This window comes from Dendrobates tinctorius, unplaced genomic scaffold, assembly GCF_039654945.1.
Source record: "Dendrobates tinctorius isolate UK_male_01 unplaced genomic scaffold, ASM3965494v1 ptg000272l, whole genome shotgun sequence".
Lineage (NCBI taxonomy): Eukaryota > Metazoa > Chordata > Amphibia > Anura > Dendrobatidae > Dendrobates > Dendrobates tinctorius.
Window position 1 is genome coordinate 12,072,501 of NW_027361939.1, and position 16,437 is coordinate 12,088,937.

General features: G+C 42.0%; 15 non-coding genes across 15 annotated transcripts; 10 read left to right on the forward strand and 5 right to left on the reverse strand.

Annotated features, from left to right (window-relative positions):
• The first annotated feature begins 244 nt into the window (after positions 1–244).
• On the forward strand, positions 245–316 carry TRNAE-CUC (transfer RNA glutamic acid (anticodon CUC)). Its single transcript has one exon. It is a non-coding gene; the product is annotated as a tRNA-Glu (tRNA).
• Positions 317–1,912: 1,596 nt separating this feature from the next.
• On the reverse strand, positions 1,913–1,985 carry TRNAM-CAU (transfer RNA methionine (anticodon CAU)). Its single transcript has one exon. It is a non-coding gene; the product is annotated as a tRNA-Met (tRNA).
• An 88-nt stretch (positions 1,986–2,073) lies between these two features.
• Positions 2,074–2,145, forward strand: TRNAE-UUC (transfer RNA glutamic acid (anticodon UUC)). Its single transcript has one exon. It is a non-coding gene; the product is annotated as a tRNA-Glu (tRNA).
• An 898-nt stretch (positions 2,146–3,043) lies between these two features.
• Positions 3,044–3,115, forward strand: TRNAE-CUC (transfer RNA glutamic acid (anticodon CUC)). The gene has a single exon. It is a non-coding gene; the product is annotated as a tRNA-Glu (tRNA).
• Positions 3,116–4,711: 1,596 nt separating this feature from the next.
• TRNAM-CAU (transfer RNA methionine (anticodon CAU)) lies at positions 4,712–4,784 on the reverse strand. Its single transcript has one exon. It is a non-coding gene; the product is annotated as a tRNA-Met (tRNA).
• An 88-nt stretch (positions 4,785–4,872) lies between these two features.
• TRNAE-UUC (transfer RNA glutamic acid (anticodon UUC)) lies at positions 4,873–4,944 on the forward strand. Its single transcript has one exon. It is a non-coding gene; the product is annotated as a tRNA-Glu (tRNA).
• A 901-nt stretch (positions 4,945–5,845) lies between these two features.
• TRNAE-CUC (transfer RNA glutamic acid (anticodon CUC)) lies at positions 5,846–5,917 on the forward strand. Its single transcript has one exon. It is a non-coding gene; the product is annotated as a tRNA-Glu (tRNA).
• Positions 5,918–7,513: 1,596 nt separating this feature from the next.
• TRNAM-CAU (transfer RNA methionine (anticodon CAU)) lies at positions 7,514–7,586 on the reverse strand. Its single transcript has one exon. It is a non-coding gene; the product is annotated as a tRNA-Met (tRNA).
• An 88-nt stretch (positions 7,587–7,674) lies between these two features.
• On the forward strand, positions 7,675–7,746 carry TRNAE-UUC (transfer RNA glutamic acid (anticodon UUC)). The gene has a single exon. It is a non-coding gene; the product is annotated as a tRNA-Glu (tRNA).
• An 898-nt stretch (positions 7,747–8,644) lies between these two features.
• TRNAE-CUC (transfer RNA glutamic acid (anticodon CUC)) lies at positions 8,645–8,716 on the forward strand. Its single transcript has one exon. It is a non-coding gene; the product is annotated as a tRNA-Glu (tRNA).
• A 1,596-nt stretch (positions 8,717–10,312) lies between these two features.
• TRNAM-CAU (transfer RNA methionine (anticodon CAU)) lies at positions 10,313–10,385 on the reverse strand. Its single transcript has one exon. It is a non-coding gene; the product is annotated as a tRNA-Met (tRNA).
• Positions 10,386–10,473: 88 nt separating this feature from the next.
• On the forward strand, positions 10,474–10,545 carry TRNAE-UUC (transfer RNA glutamic acid (anticodon UUC)). Its single transcript has one exon. It is a non-coding gene; the product is annotated as a tRNA-Glu (tRNA).
• Positions 10,546–13,113: 2,568 nt separating this feature from the next.
• On the reverse strand, positions 13,114–13,186 carry TRNAM-CAU (transfer RNA methionine (anticodon CAU)). The gene has a single exon. It is a non-coding gene; the product is annotated as a tRNA-Met (tRNA).
• An 88-nt stretch (positions 13,187–13,274) lies between these two features.
• On the forward strand, positions 13,275–13,346 carry TRNAE-UUC (transfer RNA glutamic acid (anticodon UUC)). Its single transcript has one exon. It is a non-coding gene; the product is annotated as a tRNA-Glu (tRNA).
• An 899-nt stretch (positions 13,347–14,245) lies between these two features.
• On the forward strand, positions 14,246–14,317 carry TRNAE-CUC (transfer RNA glutamic acid (anticodon CUC)). Its single transcript has one exon. It is a non-coding gene; the product is annotated as a tRNA-Glu (tRNA).
• Positions 14,318–16,437: the final 2,120 nt, after the last annotated feature.

A 16,437-nucleotide genomic window follows, 5' to 3' on the forward strand; every position in this document is an offset into this window, starting at 1 on the left:
ATGTTTTGGTACTGAATCGGAAAAATCTGTGGCCCTGTAGCCAAGATGGAGACAGAATCGATTGAGAAAACGAGGGACCAGTACCCCGTCTAAGAATCGAACGTTCATCTTTCAGCTTATGAGACTGATTTGCTTACAACTGTGTTAACGAGGCAAGCTGCGCAAATAGAACTGCAGAAGTTGCTTGTGCCAAGTAGAAAACTTATTTTTTTTCAGATTGTCACTGATAAGACAGCACATCTTTTCCCATATGGTCTAGCGGTTAGGATTCCTGGTTCTCACCCAGGCGGGCCGGGTTCAACTCCCGGTATGGGAATGTACTTTTCTGTACTGCCACCAACATTCAAAGACAAAGGTGTTTTTCAGACAAAAGTATTTCAGGTAGAATTTGCGTTAAGCTGTCGAAAATTCTGAACGCCATCTTTTGGTCCGTTCGTTGTGATGAACTTTGGCACAAGATTTAATTTGGTTTCATAGCTCAAATCAATCTCAACTAGCCCCTTTTACAGCAAACGTGTCAAGAGAATCAACAACCCATGTGTCCTGTCTGTCATTTGGGTTCGCAAATTCTTACTTATCAGAAACATTTTAAATCTGAAAGGGAAAGTTCTAATTTGGTGACAGAATCTCTTCAGAAAAGAGGGTACCGCTTCCCCATGTGAGGATCGAACTCACGAACTTCAGAATATGAGACTGACGCGCTCGCTACTGACGGGTGTTTTTCAGACAAAAGTATTTCAGGTAGATTTTGCGCTTAGCTGTCAAACAGCTCAAATCACTCTCATCTGCCTCTTTATACAGCAAACGGGTCAAGAGAAACAGCAACCCATGTGTCCCATCTGTCATTTGGGTTCACAAATCCTTACTTATCAGAAACGTTTTAGAACTGAAAGGGAAAGTTCTAAGTTTTTGACAAAATCTCTTCGGAAAAGAGGAGCCTGCTGCCCCGTGTGAGGATCGAACTCACGACCTTCAGATTATGAGACTGACGCGGGTGTTTTTCAGACAAAAGTATTTCAGGTAGATTTTGCGCTTAGCTGTCAATCATTCTGAACACCAGCTTTTGGTTACATTCATTGTGACGACCTTTGGCACAAGATTTAATTTTTTTTCATAGCTCAAATCACTCTCATCTGCCTCTTTATACAGCAAACGGGTCAAGAGAACCAGCATCCCATGTGTCATTTGGGTTCACAAATCCTTACTTATCAGAAACGTGTTAGAAATGAACAGGAAAGTTCTAAGTTTTTGACAAAATCTCTTCGGAAAAGAGGAGCCCGCTGGCCCGTGTGAGTATCGAACTCACGAACTTCAGAATATGAGACTGACGCGCTCGCTACTGACGGGTGTTTTTCAGACAAAAGTATTTCAGGTAGATTTTGCGCTTAGCTGTCAAACAGCTCAAATCACTCTCATCTGCCTCTTTATACAGCAAACGGGTCAAGAGAAACAGCAACCCATGTGTCCCATCTGTCATTTGGGTTCACAAATCCTTACTTATCAGAAACGTGTTAGAACTGAAAGGGAAAGTTCTAAGTTTTTGACAAAATCTCTTCGGAAAAGAGGAGCCTGCTGCCCCGTGTGAGGATCGAACTTACGACCTTCAGATTATGAGACTGACGCGGGTGTTTTTCAGACAAAAGTATTTCAGGTAGATTTTGCGCTTAGCTGTCAATCATTCTGAACACGAGCTTTTGGTTACATTCATTGTGACGACCTTTGGCACAAGATTTAATTTTTTTTCATAGCTCAAATCACTCTCATCTGCCTCTTTATACTGCAAACGGGTCAAGAGAACCAGCATCCCATGTGTCATTTGGGTTCACAAATCCTTACTTATCAGAAACGTGTTAGAAATGAACAGGAAAGTTCTAAGTTTTTGACAAAATCTCTTCGGAAAAGAGGAGCCCGCTGCCCCGTGTGAGTATCGAACTCACGACCTTCAGATTATGAGACTGACGCGCTACCTACTGCGCTAACGAGGTAAGATGCACGTGCCAATCTGCAGACGTTTCTTGTGCAAGCCCCCGAGCTGATTTTTTTCAATAGATACCTCAGTGTGTAGCTATCCATTCCCATATGGTCTAGCGGTTAGGATTCCTGGTTTTCACCCAGGCGGCCCGTGTTCGACTCCCGGTATGGGAACGCACCTCTTACTGTACTACTGCCAACAATCAAAGACAGAAATGTATTTTCCAGACAATAATATTTCAGGTAGATTTTGTACTTTGCAGTCAAAAATGCTGAACATCAGGGTATTTGTGGCTCTTACTGACCTTTAGCACAAGATTTCATTTTGTTTCATAGCTTAAACCATTCTCAACTACACCTTATTACTCCAAAGCGTCAAGGGACGCAACAATCCATGTGTTCTTTCTGTCACTAAGGCTCCTGTTTCCTTTCGAATCGGAAACGTTTCAGTGAGAAAGTTCTGAGTGGGTGACACAATATCCCAAGAAAAGGGGGGAGAATAGTTCCACGTGTGAGGAAAAAACCTCATGAACTTCAGATTACCAACTGACGTGCTAAGTACCATGCTCATGTGGCAACTTTTTTCTTTTGTGATGTAAAAGCTATTTAATCAGAGCAAAAACTTCTTTTTTTTTTTTTTTTTTTTTTAAATTTATCTTGCTGCTTAGTGTATAACTTGTCCCACGTGGAAAAGTGGATAGGACCTAGTATCCCTGGTCGACTGGTTTACTTCCTGCTATGGGAGTGACACTCCTTTGGAACTAGTACACACATTCAAAAGCTGCCCCATGCCTTGTACGTGGAAACAGTTTAGGAACTAAATTGGTTATGTTTTGGTACTGAATCGGAAAAATCTGTGGCCCTGTAGCCAAGATGGAGACAGAATCGATTGAGAAAACGAGGGACCAGTACCCCGTCTAAGAATCGAACGTTCATCTTTCAGCTTATGAGACTGATTTGCTTACAACTGTGTTAACGAGGCAAGCTGCGCAAATAGAACTGCAGAAGTTGCTTGTGCCAAGTAGAAAACTTATTTTTTTTCAGATTGTCACTGATAAGACAGCACATCTTTTCCCATATGGTCTAGCGGTTAGGATTCCTGGTTCTCACCCAGGCGGGCCGGGTTCAACTCCCGGTATGGGAATGTACTTTTCTGTACTGCCACCAACATTCAAAGACAAAGGTGTTTTTCAGACAAAAGTATTTCAGGTAAAATTTGCGTTAAGCTGTCGAAAATTCTGAACGCCATCTTTTGGTCCGTTCGTTGTGATGAACTTTGGCACAAGATTTAATTTGGTTTCATAGCTCAAATCAATCTCAACTAGCCCCTTTTACAGCAAACGTGTCAAGAGAATCAACAACCCATGTGTCCTGTCTGTCATTTGGGTTCGCAAATTCTTACTTATCAGAAACATTTTAAATCTGAAAGGGAAAGTTCTAATTTGGTGACAGAATCTCTTCAGAAAAGAGGGTACCGCTTCCCCATGTGAGGATCGAACTCACGAACTTCAGAATATGAGACTGACGCGCTCGCTACTGACGGGTGTTTTTCAGACAAAAGTATTTCAGGTAGATTTTGCGCTTAGCTGTCAAACAGCTCAAATCACTCTCATCTGCCTCTTTATACAGCAAACGGGTCAAGAGAAACAGCAACCCATGTGTCCCATCTGTCATTTGGGTTCACAAATCCTTACTTATCAGAAACGTTTTAGAACTGAAAGGGAAAGTTCTAAGTTTTTGACAAAATCTCTTCGGAAAAGAGGAGCCTGCTGCCCCGTGTGAGGATCAAACTCACGACCTTCAGATTATGAGACTGACGCGGGTGTTTTTCAGACAAAAGTATTTCAGGTAGATTTTGCGCTTAGCTGTCAATCATTCTGAACACCAGCTTTTGGTTACATTCATTGTGACGACCTTTGGCACAAGATTTAATTTTTTTTCATAGCTCAAATCACTCTCATCTGCCTCTTTATACAGCAAAAGGGTCAAGAGAACCAGCATCCCATGTGTCATTTGGGTTCACAAATCCTTACTTATCAGAAACGTGTTAGAAATGAACAGGAAAGTTTTAAGTTTTTGACAAAATCTCTTCGGAAAAGAGGAGCCCGCTGGCCCGTGTGAGTATCGAACTCACGAACTTCAGAATATGAGACTGACGCGCTCGCTACTGACGGGTGTTTTTCAGACAAAAGTATTTCAGGTAGATTTTGCGCTTAGCTGTCAAACAGCTCAAATCACTCTCATCTGCCTCTTTATACAGCAAACGGGTCAAGAGAAACAGCAACCCATGTGTCCCATCTGTCATTTGGGTTCACAAATCCTTACTTATCAGAAACGTGTTAGAACTGAAAGGGAAAGTTCTAAGTTTTTGACAAAATCTCTTCGGAAAAGAGGAGCCTGCTGCCCCGTGTGAGGATCGAACTTACGACCTTCAGATTATGAGACTGACGCGGGTGTTTTTCAGACAAAAGAATTTCAGGTAGATTTTGCGCTTAGCTGTCAATCATTCTGAACACGAGCTTTTGGTTACATTCATTGTGACGACCTTTGGCACAAGATTTAATTTTTTTTCATAGCTCAAATCACTCTCATCTGCCTCTTTATACAGCAAACGGGTCAAGAGAACCAGCATCCCATGTGTCATTTGGGTTCACAAATCCTTACTTATCAGAAACGTGTTAGAAATGAACAGGAAAGTTCTAAGTTTTTGACAAAATCTCTTCGGAAAAGAGGAGCCCGCTGCCCCGTGTGAGTATCGAACTCACGACCTTCAGATTATGAGACTGACGCGCTACCTACTGCGCTAACGAGGTAAGATGCACGTGCCAATCTGCAGACGTTTCTTGTGCAAGCCCCCGAGCTGATTTTTTTCAATAGATACCTCAGTGTGTAGCTATCCATTCCCATATGGTCTAGCGGTTAGGATTCCTGGTTTTCACCCAGGCGGCCCGGGTTCGACTCCCGGTATGGGAACGCACCTTTTACTGTACTACTGCCAACAATCAAAGACAGAAATGTATTTTCCAGACAATAATATTTCAGGTAGATTTTGTACTTTGCAGTCAAAAATGCTGAACATCAGGGTATTTGTGGCTCTTACTGACCTTTAGCACAAGATTTCATTTTGTTTCATAGCTTAAACCATTCTCAACTACACCTTATTACTCCAAAGCGTCAAGGGACGCAACAATCCATGTGTTCTTTCTGTCACTAAGGCTCCTGTTTCCTTTCGAATCGGAAACGTTTCAGTGAGAAAGTTCTGAGTGGGTGACACAATATCCCAAGAAAAGGGGGGAGAATAGTTCCACGTGTGAGGAAAAAACCTCATGAACTTCAGATTACCAACTGACGTGCTAAGTACCATGCTCATGTGGCAACTTTTTTCTTTTGTGATGTAAAAGATATTTAATCAGAGCAAAAACTTCTTTTTTTTTTTTTTTTTTTTTTTTTAAATTTATCTTGCTGCTTAGTGTATAACTTGTCCCACGTGGAAAAGTGGATAGGACCTAGTATCCCTGGTCGACTGGTTTACTTCCTGCTATGGGAGTGACACTCCTTTGGAACTAGTACACACATTCAAAAGCTGCCCCATGCCTTGTACGTGGAAACAGTTTAGGAACTAAATTGGTTATGTTTTGGTACTGAATCGGAAAAATCTGTGGCCCTGTAGCCAAGATGGAGACAGAATCGATTGAGAAAACGAGGGACCAGTACCCCGTCTAAGAATCGAACGTTCATCTTTCAGCTTATGAGACTGATTTGCTTACAACTGTGTTAACGAGGCAAGCTGCGCAAATAGAACTGCAGAAGTTGCTTGTGCCAAGTAGAAAACTTATTTTTTTTCAGATTGTCACTGATAAGACAGCACATCTTTTCCCATATGGTCTAGCGGTTAGGATTCCTGGTTCTCACCCAGGCGGGCCGGGTTCAACTCCCGGTATGGGAATGTACTTTTCTGTACTGCCACCAACATTCAAAGACAAAGGTGTTTTTCAGACAAAAGTATTTCAGGTAGAATTTGCGTTAAGCTGTCGAAAATTCTGAACGCCATCTTTTGGTCCGTTCGTTGTGATGAACTTTGGCACAAGATTTAATTTGGTTTCATAGCTCAAATCAATCTCAACTAGCCCCTTTTACAGCAAACGTGTCAAGAGAATCAACAACCCATGTGTCCTGTCTGTCATTTGGGTTCGCAAATTCTTACTTATCAGAAACATTTTAAATCTGAAAGGGAAAGTTCTAATTTGGTGACAGAATCTCTTCAGAAAAGAGGGTACCGCTTCCCCATGTGAGGATCGAACTCACGAACTTCAGAATATGAGACTGACGCGCTCGCTACTGACGGGTGTTTTTCAGACAAAAGTATTTCAGGTAGATTTTGCGCTTAGCTGTCAAACAGCTCAAATCACTCTCATCTGCCTCTTTATACAGCAAACGGGTCAAGAGAAACAGCAACCCATGTGTCCCATCTGTCATTTGGGTTCACAAATCCTTACTTATCAGAAACGTTTTAGAACTGAAAGGGAAAGTTCTAAGTTTTTGACAAAATCTCTTCGGAAAAGAGGAGCCTGCTGCCCCGTGTGAGGATCGAACTCACGACCTTCAGATTATGAGACTGACGCGGGTGTTTTTCAGACAAAAGTATTTCAGGTAGATTTTGCGCTTAGCTGTCAATCATTCTGAACACCAGCTTTTGGTTACATTCATTGTGACGACCTTTGGCACAAGATTTAATTTTTTTTCATAGCTCAAATCACTCTCATCTGCCTCTTTATACAGCAAACGGGTCAAGAGAACCAGCATCCCATGTGTCATTTGGGTTCACAAATCCTTACTTATCAGAAACGTGTTAGAAATGAACAGGAAAGTTCTAAGTTTTTGACAAAATCTCTTCGGAAAAGAGGAGCCCGCTGGCCCGTGTGAGTATCGAACTCACGAACTTCAGAATATGAGACTGACGCGCTCGCTACTGACGGGTGTTTTTCAGACAAAAGTATTTCAGGTAGATTTTGCGCTTAGCTGTCAAACAGCTCAAATCACTCTCATCTGCCTCTTTATACAGCAAACGGGTCAAGAGAAACAGCAACCCATGTGTCCCATCTGTCATTTGGGTTCACAAATCCTTACTTATCAGAAACGTGTTAGAACTGAAAGGGAAAGTTCTAAGTTTTTGACAAAATCTCTTCGGAAAAGAGGAGCCTGCTGCCCCGTGTGAGGATCGAACTTACGACCTTCAGATTATGAGACTGACGCGGGTGTTTTTCAGACAAAAGTATTTCAGGTAGATTTTGCGCTTAGCTGTCAATCATTCTGAACACGAGCTTTTGGTTACATTCATTGTGACGACCTTTGGCACAAGATTTAATTTTTTTTCATAGCTCAAATCACTCTCATCTGCCTCTTTATACTGCAAACGGGTCAAGAGAACCAGCATCCCATGTGTCATTTGGGTTCACAAATCCTTACTTATCAGAAACGTGTTAGAAATGAACAGGAAAGTTCTAAGTTTTTGACAAAATCTCTTCGGAAAAGAGGAGCCCGCTGCCCCGTGTGAGTATCGAACTCACGACCTTCAGATTATGAGACTGACACGCTACCTACTGCGCTAACGAGGTAAGATGCACGTGCCAATCTGCAGACGTTTCTTGTGCAAGCCCCCGAGCTGATTTTTTTCAATAGATACCTCAGTGTGTAGCTATCCATTCCCATATGGTCTAGCGGTTAGGATTCCTGGTTTTCACCCAGGCGGCCCGTGTTCGACTCCCGGTATGGGAACGCACCTCTTACTGTACTACTGCCAACAATCAAAGACAGAAATGTATTTTCCAGACAATAATATTTCAGGTAGATTTTGTACTTTGCAGTCAAAAATGCTGAACATCAGGGTATTTGTGGCTCTTACTGACCTTTAGCACAAGATTTCATTTTGTTTCATAGCTTAAACCATTCTCAACTACACCTTATTACTCCAAAGCGTCAAGGGACGCAACAATCCATGTGTTCTTTCTGTCACTAAGGCTCCTGTTTCCTTTCGAATCGGAAACGTTTCAGTGAGAAAGTTCTGAGTGGGTGACACAATATCCCAAGAAAAGGGGGGAGAATAGTTCCACGTGTGAGGAAAAAACCTCATGAACTTCAGATTACCAACTGACGTGCTAAGTACCATGCTCATGTGGCAACTTTTTTCTTTTGTGATGTAAAAGCTATTTAATCAGAGCAAAAACTTCTTTTTTTTTTTTTTTTTTTTTTAAATTTATCTTGCTGCTTAGTGTATAACTTGTCCCACGTGGAAAAGTGGATAGGACCTAGTATCCCTGGTCGACTGGTTTACTTCCTGCTATGGGAGTGACACTCCTTTGGAACTAGTACACACATTCAAAAGCTGCCCCATGCCTTGTACGTGGAAACAGTTTAGGAACTAAATTGGTTATGTTTTGGTACTGAATCGGAAAAATCTGTGGCCCTGTAGCCAAGATGGAGACAGAATCGATTGAGAAAACGAGGGACCAGTACCCCGTCTAAGAATCGAACGTTCATCTTTCAGCTTATGAGACTGATTTGCTTACAACTGTGTTAACGAGGCAAGCTGCGCAAATAGAACTGCAGAAGTTGCTTGTGCCAAGTAGAAAACTTATTTTTTTTCAGATTGTCACTGATAAGACAGCACATCTTTTCCCATATGGTCTAGCGGTTAGGATTCCTGGTTCTCACCCAGGCGGGCCGGGTTCAACTCCCGGTATGGGAATGTACTTTTCTGTACTGCCACCAACATTCAAAGACAAAGGTGTTTTTCAGACAAAAGTATTTCAGGTAAAATTTGCGTTAAGCTGTCGAAAATTCTGAACGCCATCTTTTGGTCCGTTCGTTGTGATGAACTTTGGCACAAGATTTAATTTGGTTTCATAGCTCAAATCAATCTCAACTAGCCCCTTTTACAGCAAACGTGTCAAGAGAATCAACAACCCATGTGTCCTGTCTGTCATTTGGGTTCGCAAATTCTTACTTATCAGAAACATTTTAAATCTGAAAGGGAAAGTTCTAATTTGGTGACAGAATCTCTTCAGAAAAGAGGGTACCGCTTCCCCATGTGAGGATCGAACTCACGAACTTCAGAATATGAGACTGACGCGCTCGCTACTGACGGGTGTTTTTCAGACAAAAGTATTTCAGGTAGATTTTGCGCTTAGCTGTCAAACAGCTCAAATCACTCTCATCTGCCTCTTTATACAGCAAACGGGTCAAGAGAAACAGCAACCCATGTGTCCCATCTGTCATTTGGGTTCACAAATCCTTACTTATCAGAAACGTTTTAGAACTGAAAGGGAAAGTTCTAAGTTTTTGACAAAATCTCTTCGGAAAAGAGGAGCCTGCTGCCCCGTGTGAGGATCAAACTCACGACCTTCAGATTATGAGACTGACGCGGGTGTTTTTCAGACAAAAGTATTTCAGGTAGATTTTGCGCTTAGCTGTCAATCATTCTGAACACCAGCTTTTGGTTACATTCATTGTGACGACCTTTGGCACAAGATTTAATTTTTTTTCATAGCTCAAATCACTCTCATCTGCCTCTTTATACAGCAAAAGGGTCAAGAGAACCAGCATCCCATGTGTCATTTGGGTTCACAAATCCTTACTTATCAGAAACGTGTTAGAAATGAACAGGAAAGTTTTAAGTTTTTGACAAAATCTCTTCGGAAAAGAGGAGCCCGCTGGCCCGTGTGAGTATCGAACTCACGAACTTCAGAATATGAGACTGACGCGCTCGCTACTGACGGGTGTTTTTCAGACAAAAGTATTTCAGGTAGATTTTGCGCTTAGCTGTCAAACAGCTCAAATCACTCTCATCTGCCTCTTTATACAGCAAACGGGTCAAGAGAAACAGCAACCCATGTGTCCCATCTGTCATTTGGGTTCACAAATCCTTACTTATCAGAAACGTGTTAGAACTGAAAGGGAAAGTTCTAAGTTTTTGACAAAATCTCTTCGGAAAAGAGGAGCCTGCTGCCCCGTGTGAGGATCGAACTTACGACCTTCAGATTATGAGACTGACGCGGGTGTTTTTCAGACAAAAGAATTTCAGGTAGATTTTGCGCTTAGCTGTCAATCATTCTGAACACGAGCTTTTGGTTACATTCATTGTGACGACCTTTGGCACAAGATTTAATTTTTTTTCATAGCTCAAATCACTCTCATCTGCCTCTTTATACAGCAAACGGGTCAAGAGAACCAGCATCCCATGTGTCATTTGGGTTCACAAATCCTTACTTATCAGAAACGTGTTAGAAATGAACAGGAAAGTTCTAAGTTTTTGACAAAATCTCTTCGGAAAAGAGGAGCCCGCTGCCCCGTGTGAGTATCGAACTCACGACCTTCAGATTATGAGACTGACGCGCTACCTACTGCGCTAACGAGGTAAGATGCACGTGCCAATCTGCAGACGTTTCTTGTGCAAGCCCCCGAGCTGATTTTTTTCAATAGATACCTCAGTGTGTAGCTATCCATTCCCATATGGTCTAGCGGTTAGGATTCCTGGTTTTCACCCAGGCGGCCCGGGTTCGACTCCCGGTATGGGAACGCACCTTTTACTGTACTACTGCCAACAATCAAAGACAGAAATGTATTTTCCAGACAATAATATTTCAGGTAGATTTTGTACTTTGCAGTCAAAAATGCTGAACATCAGGGTATTTGTGGCTCTTACTGACCTTTAGCACAAGATTTCATTTTGTTTCATAGCTTAAACCATTCTCAACTACACCTTATTACTCCAAAGCGTCAAGGGACGCAACAATCCATGTGTTCTTTCTGTCACTAAGGCTCCTGTTTCCTTTCGAATCGGAAACGTTTCAGTGAGAAAGTTCTGAGTGGGTGACACAATATCCCAAGAAAAGGGGGGAGAATAGTTCCACGTGTGAGGAAAAAACCTCATGAACTTCAGATTACCAACTGACGTGCTAAGTACCATGCTCATGTGGCAACTTTTTTCTTTTGTGATGTAAAAGATATTTAATCAGAGCAAAAACTTCTTTTTTTTTTTTTTTTTTTTTTTTAAATTTATCTTGCTGCTTAGTGTATAACTTGTCCCACGTGGAAAAGTGGATAGGACCTAGTATCCCTGGTCGACTGGTTTACTTCCTGCTATGGGAGTGACACTCCTTTGGAACTAGTACACACATTCAAAAGCTGCCCCATGCCTTGTACGTGGAAACAGTTTAGGAACTAAATTGGTTATGTTTTGGTACTGAATCGGAAAAATCTGTGGCCCTGTAGCCAAGATGGAGACAGAATCGATTGAGAAAACGAGGGACCAGTACCCCGTCTAAGAATCGAACGTTCATCTTTCAGCTTATGAGACTGATTTGCTTACAACTGTGTTAACGAGGCAAGCTGCGCAAATAGAACTGCAGAAGTTGCTTGTGCCAAGTAGAAAACTTATTTTTTTTCAGATTGTCACTGATAAGACAGCACATCTTTTCCCATATGGTCTAGCGGTTAGGATTCCTGGTTCTCACCCAGGCGGGCCGGGCTCAACTCCCGGTATGGGAATGTACTTTTCTGTACTGCCACCAACATTCAAAGACAAAGGTGTTTTTCAGACAAAAGTATTTCAGGTAGAATTTGCGTTAAGCTGTCGAAAATTCTGAACGCCATCTTTTGGTCCGTTCGTTGTGATGAACTTTGGCACAAGATTTAATTTGGTTTCATAGCTCAAATCAATCTCAACTAGCCCCTTTTACAGCAAACGTGTCAAGAGAATCAACAACCCATGTGTCCTGTCTGTCATTTGGGTTCGCAAATTCTTACTTATCAGAAACATTTTAAATCTGAAAGGGAAAGTTCTAATTTGGTGACAGAATCTCTTCAGAAAAGAGGGTACCGCTTCCCCATGTGAGGATCGAACTCACGAACTTCAGAATATGAGACTGACGCGCTCGCTACTGACGGGTGTTTTTCAGACAAAAGTATTTCAGGTAGATTTTGCGCTTAGCTGTCAAACAGCTCAAATCACTCTCATCTGCCTCTTTATACAGCAAACGGGTCAAGAGAAACAGCAACCCATGTGTCCCATCTGTCATTTGGGTTCACAAATCCTTACTTATCAGAAACGTTTTAGAACTGAAAGGGAAAGTTCTAAGTTTTTGACAAAATCTCTTCGGAAAAGAGGAGCCTGCTGCCCCGTGTGAGGATCGAACTCACGACCTTCAGATTATGAGACTGACGCGGGTGTTTTTCAGACAAAAGTATTTCAGGTAGATTTTGCGCTTAGCTGTCAATCATTCTGAACACCAGCTTTTGGTTACATTCATTGTGACGACCTTTGACACAAGATTTAATTTTTTTTCATAGCTCAAATCACTCTCATCTGCCTCTTTATACAGCAAACGGGTCAAGAGAACCAGCATCCCATGTGTCATTTGAGTTCACAAATCCTTACTTATCAGAAACGTGTTAGAAATGAACAGGAAAGTTCTAAGTTTTTGACAAAATCTCTTCGGAAAAGAGGAGCCCGCTGGCCCGTGTGAGTATCGAACTCACGAACTTCAGAATATGAGACTGACGCGCTCGCTACTGACGGGTGTTTTTCAGACAAAAGTATTTCAGGTAGATTTTGCGCTTAGCTGTCAAACAGCTCAAATCACTCTCATCTGCCTCTTTATACAGCAAACGGGTCAAGAGAAACAGCAACCCATGTGTCCCATCTGTCATTTGGGTTCACAAATCCTTACTTATCAGAAACGTGTTAGAACTGAAAGGGAAAGTTCTAAGTTTTTGACAAAATCTCTTCGGAAAAGAGGAGCCTGCTGCCCCGTGTGAGGATCGAACTTACGACCTTCAGATTATGAGACTGACGCGGGTGTTTTTCAGACAAAAGTATTTCAGGTAGATTTTGCGCTTAGCTGTCAATCATTCTGAACACGAGCTTTTGGTTACATTCATTGTGACGACCTTTGGCACAAGATTTAATTTTTTTTCATAGCTCAAATCACTCTCATCTGCCTCTTTATACTGCAAACGGGTCAAGAGAACCAGCATCCCATGTGTCATTTGGGTTCACAAATCCTTACTTATCAGAAACGTGTTAGAAATGAACAGGAAAGTTCTAAGTTTTTGACAAAATCTCTTCGGAAAAGAGGAGCCCGCTGCCCCGTGTGAGTATCGAACTCACGACCTTCAGATTATGAGACTGACGCGCTACCTACTGCGCTAACGAGGTAAGATGCACGTGCCAATCTGCAGACGTTTCTTGTGCAAGCCCCCGAGCTGATTTTTTTCAATAGATACCTCAGTGTGTAGCTATCCATTCCCATATGGTCTAGCGGTTAGGATTCCTGGTTTTCACCCAGGCGGCCCGTGTTCGACTCCCGGTATGGGAAAGCACCTTTTACTGTACTACTGCCAACAATCAAAGACAGAAATGTATTTTCCAGACAATAATATTTCAGGTAGATTTTGTACTTTGCAGTCAAAAATGCTGAACATCAGGGTATTTGTGGCTCTTACTGACCTTTAGCACAAGATTTCATTTTGTTTCATAGCTTAAACCATTCTCAACTACACCTTATTACTCCAAAGCGTCAAGGGACGCAACAATCCATGTGTTCTTTCTGTCACTAAGGCTCCTGTTTCCTTTCGAATCGGAAACGTTTCAGTGAGAAAGTTCTGAGTGGGTGACACAATATCCCAAGAAAAGGGGGGAGAATAGTTCCACGTGTGAGGAAAAAACCTCATGAACTTCAGATTACCAACTGACGTGCTAAGTACCATGCTCATGTGGCAACTTTTTTCTTTTGTGATGTAAAAGCTATTTAATCAGAGCAAAAACTTCTTTTTTTTTTTTTTTTTTTTTTTAAATTTATCTTGCTGCTTAGTGTATAACTTGTCCCACGTGGAAAAGTGGATAGGACCTAGTATCCCTGGTCGACTGGTTTACTTCCTGCTATGGGAGTGACACTCCTTTGGAACTAGTACACACATTCAAAAGCTGCCCCATGCCTTGTACGTGGAAACAGTTTAGGAACTAAATTGGTTATGTTTTGGTACTGAATCGGAAAAATCTGTGGCCCTGTAGCCAAGATGGAGACAGAATCGATTGAGAAAACGAGGGACCAGTACCCCGTCTAAGAATCGAACGTTCATCTTTCAGCTTATGAGACTGATTTGCTTACAACTGTGTTAACGAGGCAAGCTGCGCAAATAGAACTGCAGAAGTTGCTTGTGCCAAGTAGAAAACTTATTTTTTTTCAGATTGTCACTGATAAAACAGCACATCTTTTCCCATATGGTCTAGCGGTTAGGATTCCTGGTTCTCACCCAGGCGGGCCGGGTTCAACTCCCGGTATGGGAATGTACTTTTCTGTACTGCCACCAACATTCAAAGACAAAGGTGTTTTTCAGACAAAAGTATTTCAGGTAAAATTTGCGTTAAGCTGTCGAAAATTCTGAACGCCATCTTTTGGTCCGTTCGTTGTGATGAACTTTGGCACAAGATTTAATTTGGTTTCATAGCTCAAATCAATCTCAACTAGCCCCTTTTACAGCAAACGTGTCAAGAGAATCAACAACCCATGTGTCCTGTCTGTCATTTGGGTTCGCAAATTCTTACTTATCAGAAACATTTTAAATCTGAAAGGGAAAGTTCTAATTTGGTGACAGAATCTCTTCAGAAAAGAGGGTACCGCTTCCCCATGTGAGGATCGAACTCACGAACTTCAGAATATGAGACTGACGCGCTCGCTACTGACGGGTGTTTTTCAGACAAAAGTATTTCAGGTAGATTTTGCGCTTAGCTGTCAAACAGCTCAAATCACTCTCATCTGCCTCTTTATACAGCAAACGGGTCAAGAGAAACAGCAACCCATGTGTCCCATCTGTCATTTGGGTTCACAAATCCTTACTTATCAGAAACGTGTTAGAACTGAAAGGGAAAGTTCTAAGTTTTTGACAAAATCTCTTCGGAAAAGAGGAGCCTGCTGCCCCGTGTGAGGATCGAACTCACGACCTTCAGATTATGAGACTGACGCGGGTGTTTTTCAGACAAAAGTATTTCAGGTAGATTTTGCGCTTAGCTGTCAATCATTCTGAACACCAGCTTTTGGTTACATTCATTGTGACGACCTTTGGCACAAGATTTAATTTTTTTTCATAGCTCAAATCACTCTCATCTGCCTCTTTATACAGCAAACGGGTCAAGAGAACCAGCATCCCATGTGTCATTTGGGTTCACAAATCCTTACTTATCAGAAACGTGTTAGAAATGAACAGGAAAGTTCTAAGTTTTTGACAAAATCTCTTCGGAAAAGAGGAGCCCGCTGGCCCGTGTGAGTATCGAACTCAGGAACTTCAGAATATGAGACTGACGCGCTCGCTACTGACGGGTGTTTTTCAGACAAAAGTATTTCAGGTAGATTTTGCGCTTAGCTGTCAAACAGCTCAAATCACTCTCATCTGCCTCTTTATACAGCAAACGGGTCAAGAGAAACAGCAACCCATGTGTCCCATCTGTCATTTGGGTTCACAAATCCTTACTTATCAGAAACGTGTTAGAACTGAAAGGGAAAGTTCTAAGTTTTTGACAAAATCTCTTCGGAAAAGAGGAGCCTGCTGCCCCGTGTGAGGATCGAACTTACGACCTTCAGATTATGAGACTGACGCGGGTGTTTTTCAGACAAAAGTATTTCAGGTAGATTTTGCGCTTAGCTGTCAATCATTCTGAACACGAGCTTTTGGTTACATTCATTGTGACGACCTTTGGCACAAGATTTAATTTTTTTTCATAGCTCAAATCACTCTCATCTGCCTCTTTATACAGCAAACGGGTCAAGAGAACCAGCATCCCATGTGTCATTTGGGTTCACAAATCCTTACTTATCAGAAACGTGTTAGAAATGAACAGGAAAGTTCTAAGTTTTTGACAAAATCTCTTCGGAAAAGAAGAGCCCGCTGCCCCGTGTGAGTATCGAACTCACGACCTTCAGATTATGAGACTGACGCGCTACCTACTGCGCTACCTACTGCGCTAACGAGGTAAGATGCACGTGCCAATCTGCAGACGTTTCTTGTGCAAGCCCCCGAGCTGATTTTTTTCAATAGATACCTCAGTGTGTAGCTATCCATTCCCATATGGTCTAGCGGTTAGGATTCCCGGTTTTCACCCAGGCGGCCCGCGTTCGACTCCCGGTATGGGAACGCACCTTTTACTGTACTACTGCCAACAATCAAAGACAGAAATGTATTTTCCAGACAATAATATTTCAGGTAGATTTTGTACTTTGCAGTCAAAAATGCTGAACATCAGGGTATTTGTGGCTCTTACTGACCTTTAGCACAAGATTTCATTTTGTTTCATAGCTTAAACCATTCTCAACTACACCTTATTACTCCAAAGCGTCAAGGGACGCAACAATCCATGTGTTCTTTCTGTCACTAAGGCTCCTGTTTCCTTTCGAATCGGAAACGTTTCAGTGA